At 45.4% G+C, this 12,192-nt stretch overlaps 1 long non-coding RNA gene across 1 annotated transcript; it reads right to left on the minus strand.

Annotated features, from left to right (window-relative positions):
- Nucleotides 1–3,366: 3,366 nt before the first annotated feature.
- LOC140695457 (uncharacterized) lies at nt 3,367–8,273 on the minus strand. The gene is made up of 3 exons (XR_012071142.1): nt 8,134–8,273; nt 4,871–4,943; nt 3,367–3,498 (listed from the first exon to the last, which is right to left on the minus strand). It is a non-coding gene; the product is annotated as an uncharacterized lncRNA (long non-coding RNA).
- Between the last annotated feature and the right edge of the window lie 3,919 nt (nt 8,274–12,192).

Below are 12,192 nucleotides of genomic sequence, written 5' to 3' on the forward strand. Positions count from 1 at the left end.
GATGTGGTGGGTCCTATCAAGAGAGCAACCGACCTGGGACCCCAATGAGCAAGCAACCACCCTGGCGCGCGCAGTTGAAATTATCGATATGTCCCATGGCCACACCCAGTGCATCTGCAGGACCAGAGACCATTTTGGCATTTTGCCAATAGAGTATGTGTGGGGCTGAATCAGAAATATTGTGCATCGGGTCTGAGTGATCCAGGGGGCCTTGCGATTGAATTCAGAATGAAAAGCCTTAGGATCTGCTACATTCATAACCTGGGCTGTGATTATGGTTTGGTTTGAGGCACAGGATGTGCAACAGCTCTGTGGTTGCCTTCGTGCACCCGTGCCACAAGGATGAGAGGACAAGGAAGTGTGGTCCAAGACCACAGCGTGAGAAGAGGAAGGATTTCCTTCAGTTTATCTCTCAAAAGCGGATGCTACATTTTGGATGGCACCGGCACGGTTCGGCAGCGAGGACACCAAGTTCGGGCTGCGGGATCATTCCAGCAGGCCCTGATGTGTGACATCCATAGATATGCTTCCACTGGTGTTTCTGTAGACAGAGAAGCTCTTGGAAGAACTGGTTTCAGTGGGACATTCCCGTGGCACTACAAAGCACAAGCGCACTCACACTCTGCTCTTCTGGAAACACTCCAAAATAACATAGAGTAGAATGCAGAGCTGAGAACATTTAGAAGCTCCATTTCCACCAGAGGAAGTGTCCTGTGCTCTTTCAGATTAGTGAGATAAGCGTAATCAAAATGAGGTTATCTAAATCGAAATAGTATGGGGGGTTCATCACAACAAAGGCAACACCAGCAATTGGAGATAGACCAGACAGCACACACAGGAACAGGACATGGCATCAATGTCTAGGAAAATTTGTCCTCACAGAAATCCCATGCAATTGTGTAGAGCCAAGAGTCTAAAGTTTTCACTTAACCAAGCCCTAGAAGTCTACATTAGATACCTGAAATTACCTGACCAGTAGAGATGAAGAAATACAGTAAAAGGAAAAGGAAGTACCATTTTCAGTTCCAAAGAGATTGAAGGCCCTAAAGATAAGCTTTCAGACAACTAGACTGCAAAACGCTCTCCAGAGCAAGTATTGAAAATGGAGGTGAGGGAAACACTGAAGAACAACAGTGTCTCAGAATCACAAAAGGCAGAATACCAGAAAAGGGGAAGAGAAAGCCAAAAGACGAGCCAAATAATCTCAGATAACTCAGTGGATGAGAAAATATCAGGGCTATCATTCCGTCCTAAGCAGACGAGATATTGCAGAGGGAAGCGTGAATGACTTTGAAGACAAGGGAACACAAATCCCTCGGTCAGAAGCACACATAGCAAAGCAAGTGCAAACCAATGAAAACATTGCTGTTGAATCCTGGTTGAAGACAAGGCATGAAAGACTAAAATTCGAAAGAGTCCCAGATGGAAAAGCAAGAGATAAAGAAACAAACAATGTTTGAAAAGTTATGTGTAGAAAAATCAGACTGAAACTTGCTGAAAGCCAAGATAGAATCATCTAGGCGAATTCAGGAAGTACACAGGGTCCAAAAGAGGTGGAATCCCAATAGACTTAGCAGCAGCTGTATGATCCAAATCAACAAAGTTCATGAGCATCCCAGTGATTTAAAATGCGCCTGGAGGAAAGCAACATAGTCACAAGAGAACCTCCAGAGGGGTTTCAGCTGCTATCTCAGCAGCAATATTGCAGGACAGGGAGGAGTGCCAGGACATAGACCATAGCTTGAATGGCAAAATGCTGCCATCTAGGGTAGCCTATGCCACATGACCACCATTTGTAATAACAGCAGAGCTAGAGAATGCCACAGACCTGCAAATCTTAAAAGAATTCAGCAGTTCGAAACTTATCCTAAAAGAAAGGTTGAGAATTCTCCCCTGAAGGGATAAGCAGCAAGATGAAATGGAAAGAAGAAAACCCTTATTGGAAATGCAAGAAGAGCATGAGTGGAAAAGAAGAAACAAGGAGAAAGCAAGGAGGACATCAAAACCCTAAAGATGGGAGAGGGAAGCAGGAAATCATAGAGGATTGGAAGCACTATCTTAACGGAGTCAGCTTATATGACTCTCTGTTGGAAGCAAACGGAGAGATGCATGGCCTGACGTGTTTGCAAAGCAAACGAGAAGCAGACCAAGAAAGAATCAAAAAAAAAAAACAACACCAAAAGCGTAGGGTAACTTGAATATTCAAAAGAAATTACTCAAGGTGATGTCAAGGATCATTCAGTACGCATCGACCCAGTATCGCGGCTTGAATGTACTCAGCACACCTGTATTCGGAAATCAGAAGCGTGCATTTATATTCGTAAATATTGATTCATATGAGCATATCGTGACCTAACCCAAATGCCGATTTGGAATCCAATGGATTCCTAGTCCGTGATATAGACTTGCAAGTCTTCCAACAGGATGAATGAATGCCATCTTCTACACTACGTCGAGAAGAAATGGCAGAAGCCTATAACAAGGAGAAGTAGCTCCGCAAAAGTGTACTAAGATCAAAAGAGACAGGCAGTAAAGTGCACATTGGGGATTGTATCAGTCCTAGGAATTTCAGCCCCCTTGAAACAAATGGATAGATGTCCCGTGAATGCGGGTGTTTCAGCAGAAATCATCCGACGGCTATGTATTGCGGGTGTGCCCATATTACAGGAACAATAGTTTCCCTTAGTGGGTCTCTGTGTACTGTGAACTGTTAGAAAGTTTAAAGACGTGTGAAACATTCAACTGAAAATGGACACACTTCCCTCCGTTGCTACAGTGCATACAGATCTGAACAAAAGGAAAGAGGGAAGAACAAAGGCCCATGGGACGCTAGTGGGTAGAATCACTTTTACCTTAGGAACCTCTCGTCGGATGCAGCCCCTCCCCCAACACTGACAAGATGCAGCAGCCATTGGGGATGGCAGTTAGCGGTTGGATTCCAGGTGGAATGTTGGTGTGTACCGCGAGGCTTGTTGTGGCTGGTGGATCCTAGGTAACCGGGCAGAGTTCTGTGGGTGGATCAGTGCGATGGAGGGGCTGCCGCCCTCTGTGGAGCTTGGCTTAGGTCTTTGGTCCGGGAAGCTGTGTCAGTTCGAGATACTGCTGCTGCCCAAAGACCTGAGTTCACGGGTCAGTTTCCAGAACCTGAAAGGGCAGACAGTGGAAGATCTGCCTGTCTTCAGCTTACTGGAGAGGCTCCGAGGTCCTTTCAGACTTGCCCAGTCCTGTTGAAGTCGACTTTATGGGAGACACGAAGAGAAGCTGGCCGAAAACATGGCTGCACGGATTGAGGAGAGATGCGAACACATTGATGAGAGATGTTCTGCTACAATAGAGAATACTGGCCTGGAGACAGCTGTAGAGGATAGCAGGCTCGAAAGGCATTCATGAGACATATTGAACCTCGCTGATACTAGCAGAAACCTACGGAGGGCCACCGTGGACTGGAGGAAGTTCCTCAATTCTCTGCTCCAAGAACGGGTCCAAGATCCCTGACGTCTAAAGAGAAGAGTTGGCAGAGATGATAAAAACGCTCATGTTCTTGAAAGAGGTCAGATAATCCACACGACCCAAGGGGCAATTCCAAGCCATTCAGATCAAAGTGCACCAAGCCCAGGTAAGCCTTTTCCCAGGTTTGGGCCTAGCTATCAAGCACTTGCTCTTCCCTCCCCTCCACTCAGGCATCCATTTTGAGGGATCAGTACCTGAGCTGCAATGAAGCCAGTAAGAGAAGAGCAAGCCCCTCCTAGAATCAGAGTTCCTCTAGCTTCATCCTCTGTGAACAACAGGGAACCCCATAAAGGTCAAATACTCTCGTATGAAATAGATAGGAATTGAATACTTAGCTCCCACAAAGAAACGATGGCCTTCCGCTAGATTCAGCAAATGCTGGGTTTATGTCTTCTCTGGGGTGAAGGGAGTGTGGTAAGTGAGGGGAATCTTTGACTGAACTTGAATCTGTATTAGGCCTCCGTTTTTCAAGACAGTCTAGGTAAATATTAGAAGTCAGATAGTGAGCTGAACTGTAAAAGTCGCCAATGACATGAAAGACACAGCTTATGTGGACCGTCTTTCAATTGAGTCAAGACCCCAGGGGCAATCTATCATGGGGGTGCAGACTTGGTTGCATTCAAGTGCTTTACCCAACATGATCGGATGATTAAGCGTTCTCATCACTGATAGAAGATCACCTGGTCCTCAGTAGCCTAGCATAGCTGCAGCAGGGTTCTCATTGCTATAATGATTCTAGGTTCTTTGGATTCAAAGCTAAATGTATATATTTAGTTCATTTTCTCTTGTATTTTCCTTGAGAGGGATGTTACACCTTGAAATGCCAACATTGAGCAGTAGGTGTCATCGGGAGTAAAGGGCACCACATGCACAAGTGAATCCAAGCTTGGGGGTTATTTCATGTTTCCATTAGTTATTTCATGGTTCCTGTTGGTTTCGGAGGCTTCAACAGTAAAGAGTGGACATGACCCCTTTAAAAGTTCGGACTGCTAGTTTGCATTCTATCTGTCTATGTTTTCCTTAGAGCTGACAAAATGTTACCGAAATTGACAAGTCTGGCTTCTAGGTCGATTTAGTATGTTTCAAAACTAACTTCATTTTCGTATAACTCCCAAAACATTTCTATAAATTCTATTAAATTTTTAAAGACTGCAAATGAGATATCAACACAATGTCAAAACTGGAGTCTTCGGACAATCCCTCCCACCACGGCTGTATAGAAACAAAGAGATAAAAAAAAATCACATTTCTGTGAAATGTATCTGGAAAGTGTTGATTCATCGATGCCCAGTTGACAGAGAAGCAGTGCAACCTGCGCTCACTCGCTCCCATGAACACAGCAATGGAAACATCCACTCACCCAGCCCTTGGCACAGGACACTTGCCGAAGAGAGGTCTGTTACTTCCAAAGACAGGATGAGGCCTCAGAACACCTGGAAGCAGGAGAAGGAAAAGCAGGGAATGGATACCAGTGCATGGTCTGAGCCCTGTTGATGGAGCAGTAAAAGTGAAACTCTCTTTAACTTGGACGCACACTCTCAAGCGGACAGGAGACATGGGATTGAAGGTGATGCGCTGAGTGTTAGAAGAGTGCACAGCAGATGCTTGGCTGACAGAACTCAAAGAATCCAGTGCAAAATATCCCCACAGTTGATTCTGAGACCAAGCTCCGAGCTGCCAAATTTGAGGAAGCAGAGGCAGCGTTCACGGAGGGATAGGGCTACGGATGGTGGCACACGCTGAGTCTCAGGGATCTGGAGTGCGTTGTGGGATGTGGTGGGTCCTATCAAGAGAGCAAACCGACCTGGGACCCCAATGAGCAAGCAACCACCCTGGCGTGCGCAGTTGAAATTATCGATATGTCCCATGGCCACACCCAGTGCATCTGCAGGACCAGAGACCATTTTGGCATTTTGCCAATAGAGTATGTGTGGGGCTGAATCAGAAATATTGTGCATCGGGTCTGAGTGATCCAGGGGGCCTTGCGATTGAATTCAGAATGAAAAGCCTTAGGATCTGCTACATTCATAACCTGGGCTGTGATTATGGTTTGGTTTGAGGCACAGGATGTGCAACAGCTCTGTGGTTGCCTTCGTGCACCCGTGCCACAAGGATGAGAGGACAAGGAAGTGTGGTCCAAGACCACAGCGTGAGAAGAGGAAGGATTTCCTTCAGTTTATCTCTCAAAAGCGGATGCTACATTTTGGATGGCACCGGCACGGTTCAGCAGCGAGGACACCAAGTTCGGGCTGCGGGATCATTCCAGCAGGCCCTGATGTGTGACATCCATAGATATGCTTCCACTGGTGTTTCTGTAGACAGAGAAGCTCTTGGAAGAACTGGTTTCAGTGGGACATTCCCGTGGCACTACAAAGCACAAGCGCACTCACACTCTGCTCTTCTGGAAACACTCCAAAATAACATAGAGTAGAATGCAGAGCTGAGAATATTTAGAAGCTCCATTTCCACCAGAGGAAGTGTCCTGTGCTCTTTCAGATTTGTGAGATAAGCGTAATCAAAATGAGGTTATCTAAATCGAAATAGTATGGGGGGTTCATCACAACAAAGCAACACCAGCAATTGGAGATAGACGAGACAGCACACACAGGAACAGGACATGGCATCAATGTCTAGGAAAATTTGTCCTCACAGAAATCCCATGCAATTGTGTAGAGCCAAGAGTCTAAAATTTTCACTTAACCAAGCCCTAGAAGTGTACATTAGATACCTGAAATTACCTGACCAGTAGAGATGAAGAAATACAGTAAAAGGAAAAGGAAGTACCATTTTCAGTTCCAAAGAGATTGAAGGCCCTAAAGATAAGCTTTCAGACAACTAGACTGCAAAACGCTCTCCAGAGCAAGTATTGAAAATGGAGGTGAGGGAAACACTGAAGAACAACAGTGTCTCAGAATCAAAAAAAGGCAGAATACCAGAAAAGGGGAAGAGAAAGCCAAAAGACGAGCCAAATAATCTCAGATAACTCAGTGAATGAGAAAATATCAGGGCTATCATTCCGTCCTAAGCAGACGAGATATTGCAGAGGGAAGCGTGAATGACTTTGAAGACAGGGGAACACAAATCCCTCGGTCAGAAGCACACATAGGAAAGCAAGTGCAAACCAATGAAAACATTGCTGTTGAATCCTGGTTGAAGACAAGGCATGAAAGACTAAAATTCGAAAGGGTCCCAGATGGAAAAGCAAGAGATAAAGAAACAAACAATGTTTGAAAAGTTATGTGTAGAAAAATCAGACTGAAACTTGCTGAAAGCCAAGATAGAATCATCTAGGCGAATTCAGGAAGTACACAGGGTCCAAAAGAGGTGGAATCCCAATAGACTTAGCAGCAGCTGTATGATCCAAATCAACAAAGTTCATGAGCATCCCAGTGATTTAAAATGCGCCTGGAGGAAAGCAACATATTCACAAGAGAACCTCCAGAGGGGTTTCAGCTTCTATCTCAGCAGCAATATTGCAGGACAGGGAGGAGTGCCAGGACATAGACCATAGCTTGAATGGCAAAATGCTGCCATCTAGGGTAGCCTATGCCACATGACCACCATTTGTAATAACAGCAGAGCTAGAGAATGCCACAGACCTGCAAATCTTAAAAGAATTCAGCAGTTCGAAACTTATCCTAAAAGAAAGGTTGAGAATTCTCCCCTGAAGGGATAAGCAGCAAGATGAAATGGAAAGAAGAAAACCCTTATTGGAAATGCAAGAAGAGCATGAGTGGAAAAGAAGAAACAAGGAGAAAGCAAGGAGGACATCAAAACCCTAAAGATGGGAGAGGGAAGCAGGAAATCATAGGGGATTGGAAGCACTATCTTAACGGAGTCAGCTTATATGACTCTCTGTTGGAAGCAAACGGAGAGATGCATGGCCTGACGTGTTTGCAAAGCAAACGAGAAGCAGACCAAGAAAGAATCAAAAAAAAAAAACAACACCAAAAGCGTAGGGTAACATGAATATTCAAAAGAAATTACTCAAGGTGATGTCAAGGATCATTAAGTACGCATCGACCCAGTATCGCGGCTTGAATGTACTCAGCACACCTGTATTCGGAAATCAGAGGCGTGCATTTATATTCGTAAATATTGATTCATATGAGCATATCGTGACCTAACCCAAATGCCGATTTGGAATCCAATGGATTCCTAGTCCGTGATATAGACTTGCAAGTCTTCCAACAGGATGAATGAATGCCATCTTCTACACTACGTCGAGAAGAAATGGCAGAAGCCTATAACAAGGAAAAGTAGCTCCGCAAAAGTGTACTAAGATCAAAAGAGTCAGGCAGTAAAGTGCACATTGGGGATTGTATCATTCCTAGGAATTTCAGCCCCCTTGAAACAAATGGATAGATGTCCCGTGCATGCGGGTGTTTCAGCAGAAATCAACCGACGGCTATGTATTGCGGGTGTGCCCATATTACAGGAACAATAGTTTCCCTTAGTGGGTCTCTGTGTACTGTGAACTGTTAGAAAGTTTAAAGACGTGTGAAACATTCAACTGAAAATGGACACACTTCCCTCCGTTGCTACAGTGCATACAGATCTGAACAAAAGGAAAGAGGGAAGAACAAAGGCCCATGGGACGCTAGTGGGTAGAATCACATTTACCTTAGGAACCTCTCGTCGGATGCAGCCCCTCCCCCAACACTGACAAGATGCAGCAGCCATTGGGGATGGCAGTTAGCCGTTGGATTCCAGGTGGAATGTTGGTGTGTACCGCGAGGCTTGTTGTGGCTGGTGGATCCTAGGTAACCGGGCAGAGTTCTGTGGGTGGATCAGTGCGATGGAGGGGCTGCCGCCCTCTGTGGAGCTTGGCTTAGGTCTTTGGTCCGGGAAGCTGTGTCAGTTCGAGATACTGCTGCTGCCCAAAGACCTGAGTTCACGGGTCATTTTCCAGAACCTGAAAGGGCAGACAGTGGAAGATCTGCCTGTCTTCAGCTTACTGGAGAGGCTCCGAGGTCCTTTCAGACTTGCCCAGTCCTGTTGAAGTCGACTTTATGGGAGACACGAAGAGAAGCTGGCCGAAAATATGGCTGCACGGATTGAGGAGAGATGCGAACACATTGATGAGAGATGTTCTGCTACAATAGAGAATACTGGCCTGGAGACAGCTGTAGAGGATAGCAGGCTCGAAAGGCATTCATGAGACATATTGAACCTCGCTGATACTAGCAGAAACATACGGAGGGCCACCGTGGACTGGAGGAAGTTCCTCAATTCTCTGCTCCAAGAACGGGTCCAAGATCCCTGACGTCTAAAGAGAAGAGATGGCAGAGATGATAAAAACGCTCATGTTCTTGAAAGAGGTCAGATAATCCACACGACCCAAGGGGCAATTCCAAGCCATTCAGATCAAAGTGCACCAAGCCCAGGTAAGCCTTTTCCCAGGTTTGGGCCTAGCTATCAAGCACTTGCTCTTCCCTCCCCTCCACTCAGGCATCCATTTTGAGGGATCAGTACCTGAGCTGCAATGAAGCCAGTAAGAGAAGAGCAAGCCCCTCCTAGAATCAGAGTTCCTCTAGCTTCATCCTCTGTGAACAACAGGGAACCCCATAAAGGTCAAATACTCTCGTATGAAATAGATAGGAATTGAATACTTAGCTCCCACAAAGAAACGATGGCCTTCCGCTAGATTCAGCAAATGCTGGGTTTATGTCTTCTCTGGGGTGAAGGGAGTGTGGTAAGTGAGGGGAATCTTTGACTGAACTTGAATCTGTATTAGGCCTCCGTTTTTCAAGACAGTCTAGGTAAATATTAGAAGTCTGATAGTGAGCTGAACTGTAAAAGTCGCCAATGACATGAAAGACACAGCTTATGTGGACCGTCTTTCAATTGAGTCAAGACCCCAGGGGCAATCTATCATGGGGGTGCAGACTTGGTTGCATTCAAGTGCTTTACCCAACATGATCGGATGATTAAGCGTTCTCATCACTGATAGAAGAACACCTGGTTCTCAGTAGCCTAGCATAGCTGCAGCAGGGTTCTCATTGCTATAATGATTCTAGGTTCTTTGGATTCAAAGCTAAATGTATATATTTAGTTCGTTTTCTCTTGTATTTTCCTTGAGAGGGATGTTACACCTTGAAATGCCAACATTGAGCAGTAGGTGTCATCGGGAGTAAAGGGCACCACATGCACAAGGGAATCCAAGCTTGGGGGTTATTTCATGTTTCCATTAGTTATTTCATGGTTCCTGTTGGTTTCGGAGGCTTCAACAGTAAAGAGTTGACATGACCCCTTTAACAGTTTGGACTGCTAGTTTGCATTCAATCTGTCTATGTTTTCCTTAGAGCTGACAAAATGCTACCGAAATTGACAAGTCTGGCTTCTAGGTCGATTTAGTATGTTTCAAAACTAACTTCATTTTCGTATAACTCCCAAAACATTTCTATAAATTCTATTAAATTTTTAAAGACTGCAAATAAGATATCAACACAATGTCAAAACTGGAGTCTTCGGACTATCCCTCCCACCACGGCTTTATAGAAACAAAGAGATAAAAAAAAATCACATTTCTGTGAAATGTATCTGGAAAGTGTTGATTCATCGATGCCCAGTTGACAGAGAAGCAGTGCAACCTGCGCTCACTCGCTCCCATGAACACAGCAATGGAAACATCCACTCACCCAGCCCTTGGCACAGGACACTTGTCGAAGAGAGGTCTGTTACTTCCAAAGACAGGATGAGGCCTCAGAACACCTGGAAGCAGGAGAAGGAAAAGCAGGGAATGGATACCAGTGCATGGTCTGAGCCCTGTTGATGGAGCAGTAAAGGTGAAACTCTCTTTAACTTGGACGCACACTCTCAAGCGGACAGGAGACATGGGATTGAAGGTGATGCGCTGAGTGTTAGAAGAGTGCACAGCAGATGCTTGGCTGACAGAACTCAAAGAATCCAGTGCAAAATATCCCCACAGTTGATTCTGAGACCAAGCTCCGAGCTGCCAAATTTGAGGTAGCAGAGGCAGCGTTCAGGGAGGGATAGGGCTACGGATGGTGGCACACGCTGAGTCTCAGGGATCTGGAGTGCGTTGTGGGATGTGGTGGGTCCTATCAAGAGAGCAAACCCACCTGGGACCCCAATGAGCAAGCAACCACCCTGGCGCGCGCAGTTGAAATTATCGATATGTCCCATGGCCACACCCAGTGCATCTGCAGGACCAGAGACCATTTTGGCATTTTGCCAATAGAGTATGTGTGGGGCTGAATCAGAAATATTGTGCATCGGGTCTGAGTGATCCAGGGGGCCTTGCGATTGAATTCAGAATGAAAAGCCTTAGGATCTGCTACATTCATAACCTGGGCTGTGATTATGGTTTGGTTTGAGGCACAGGATGTGCAACAGCTCTGTGGTTGCCTTCGTGCACCCGTGCCACAAGGATGAGAGGACAAGGAAGTGTGGTCCAAGACCACAGCGTGAGAAGAGGAAGGATTTCCTTCAGTTTATCTCTCAAAAGCGGATGCTACATTATGGATGGCACCGGCAGGGTTCGGCAGCGAGGACACCAAGTTCGGGCTGCGGGATCATTCCAGCAGGCCCTGATGTGTGACATCCATAGATATGCTTCCACTGGTGTTTCTGTAGACAGAGAAGCTCTTGGAAGAACTGGTTTCAGTGGGACATTCCCGTGGCACTACAAAGCACAAGCGCACTCACACTCTGCTCTTCTGGAAACACTCCAAAATAACATAGAGTAGAATGCAGAGCTTAGAACATTTAGAAGCTCCATTTCCACCAGAGGAAGTGTCCTGTGCTCTTTCAGATTTGTGAGATAAGCGTAATCAAAATGAGGTTATCTAAATCGAAATAGTATGGGGGGTTCATCACAACAAAGGCAACACCAGCAATTGGAGATAGACCAGACAGCACACACAGGAACAGGACATGGCATCAATGTCTAGGAAAATTTGTCCTCACAGAAATCCCATGCAATTGTGTAGAGCCAAGAGTCAAAAGTTTTCACTTAACCAAGCCCTAGAAGTCTACATTAGATACCTGAAATTACCTGACCAGTAGAGATGAAGAAATACACTAAAAGGAAAAGGAAGTACCATTTTCAGTTCCAAAGAGATTGAAGGCCCTAAAGATAAGCTTTCAGACAACTAGACTGCAAAACGCTCTCCAGAGCAAGTATTGAAAATGGAGGTGAGGGAAACACTGAAGAACAACAGTGTCTCAGAATCACAAAAGGCAGAATACCAGAAAAGGGGAAGAGAAAGCCAAAAGACGAGCCAAATAATCTCAGAAAACTCAGTGGATGAGAAAATATCAGGGCTAACATTCCGTCCTAAGCAGACGAGATATTGCAGAGGGACGCGTGAATGACTTTGAAGACAGGGGAACACAAATCCCTCGGTCAGAAGCACACATAGCAAAGCAAGTGCAAACCAATGAAAACATTGCTGTTGAATCCTGGTTGAAGACAAGGCATGAAAGACTAAAATTCGAAAGAGTCCCAGATGGAAAAGCAAGAGATAAAGAAACAAACAATGTTTGAAAAGTTATGTGTAGAAAAATCAGACTGAAACTTGCTGAAAGCCAAGATAGAATCATCTAGGCGAATTCAGGAAGTACACAGCGTCCAAAAGAGGTGGAATCCCAATAGACTTAGCAGCAGCTGTATGGTCCAAATCAACAAAGTTCATGAGCATCCCAGTGATTTAAAAT

This window comes from Vicugna pacos, unplaced genomic scaffold, assembly GCF_048564905.1.
Source record: "Vicugna pacos unplaced genomic scaffold, VicPac4 scaffold_214, whole genome shotgun sequence".
NCBI classification, from domain to species: domain Eukaryota; kingdom Metazoa; phylum Chordata; class Mammalia; order Artiodactyla; family Camelidae; genus Vicugna; species Vicugna pacos.